The sequence below is a fragment of the Triturus cristatus genome, chromosome 1_1, assembly GCF_964204655.1.
Source record: "Triturus cristatus chromosome 1_1, aTriCri1.1, whole genome shotgun sequence".
NCBI classification, from domain to species: domain Eukaryota; kingdom Metazoa; phylum Chordata; class Amphibia; order Caudata; family Salamandridae; genus Triturus; species Triturus cristatus.
The window spans coordinates 487,585,860-487,587,704 of record NC_140579.1 but is presented as its reverse complement, the minus strand read 5'-3'; positions in this window follow the sequence as shown (position 1 = coordinate 487,587,704).

Here is a 1,845-nt window from a genome sequence, read left to right as displayed (position 1 = left end):
AAATTTTCATTTAAAAAACCTTTGAAATTCTCTGGAAAAACCATAGGTTTCAGGCACTTTATAGTTAGAAATTAGCATTTAAAAAAACAGAGAAATTAACTGAAAAAACCATAGGTTTCAGGAACGTTATAGTTAGTTGGACATTTCACTTGTACAAAACCATAGAAATTCTGGCGTTATAGTTAGTTCAGCTAACTATAACTCGCGGCCCCGCAATGCACTGCTGAAGACGTCACATATTACATCATTCATGATATGGTCAATGACATCACTGATGACATCACTGATGACATCTCAAATGACATCACTGATGACATCACTGATGACATCATCCACGTGAAAATCTGATGCACCTCCTCACACCTGAATATTAACCTTTGATACACCCACTCTAAAATACAGACTACCATTTTCGAAAAAATAGACACATCAATACCAGTTACTAAATACTGACTGATTCCTAGGTCTACACACACATCCACTCATTCACCCATACAGTCACTCATCAATACAACACTATCATATGCACTCATACACCTATACAGACACTCACACAGTGCCACATACCCAGAGTTACTCACACACTTAGTCAGTCATGCAAAGAATCAATCATACTTCCATTTACTCCCCTTTACAGTTATACAGACACAACCTCACTTATTCATACAGATATTAACACATAATTACTCTCTCATAGAATCACTGATACAAATACACACTCATTCATGCAGCAACTCTCACAATTACTGACTCTCACATATAGTTATTTATATACACCAATACTCACATATACTGCCTTTTACATATGTAGTTACTTGCACATGTACCACTGAGACATCCATTCACTCACCAACACACCCATACACACATTCACCCACCCATACAGCTGTTTCCACATGCACTCTTGAACCCATATACCCAGTGAATCAACCACTCACACATCTATGCACAGAGTCACATACCTCCCACCCACTCAGACACACACTCAGGCAAGCAATCAATAACCCATATAGACACTCATGTAGCTACTCACCAACCCATGCAGCAGCTTACACAACAACAGACAGACTGATACAGACTTTCACACAGTTTAGTCACTAACCCATGCATTCAGTAAGACACATTTAATCACTCACTTATACAGTCAGTCACGTACCTACTAAATCCTCCATACAGACACTTATACACCCACTCATTACTCAATACAGCTTGGCATATATATAAAACAAAATTAAACTTTACAGAAACACACAGTCACTGGATGATGTCATCAGTGATGTCATTTGAGATGTCATCAGTGATGCCATCAGTGATGTCACTGACCATGTCATGAATGATGTAATATGTGACGTCATCAGCAGTGCATTGCTGGGGCGCGAGTTATAGTTAGCTGAACTAACTATAACGCCGGAATTTCTATGGTTTTGTACGAGTGAAATGTCCAACTAACTATAATGTTCCTGAAACCTATGGTGTTTTCAGTTAATTTCTATGGTTTTTTAAATGCTAATTTCTAACTATAACTTGCCTGACACCTATGTTTTTTTCAGTGAATATATATATATAGATAGATCGATAGATAGATATCTAGATATATATAGAAAGATATAGATATATATTTATGCATATATATATACATGTGTATATATATATATATATATATATATCTATATATCTGTATACACATACCCTAAAAGTAACTATAACTCGTGCCCCAGGCATGTACAATATTATCACCAATGATAGCCTTTCATATGTGATTAGTGATGTTAGAAACACAGTCAACGAATATGTCGTGAGGGATTTAATATGCAAGGCTAAAATCAGTGCACGGAAGGGCACAAG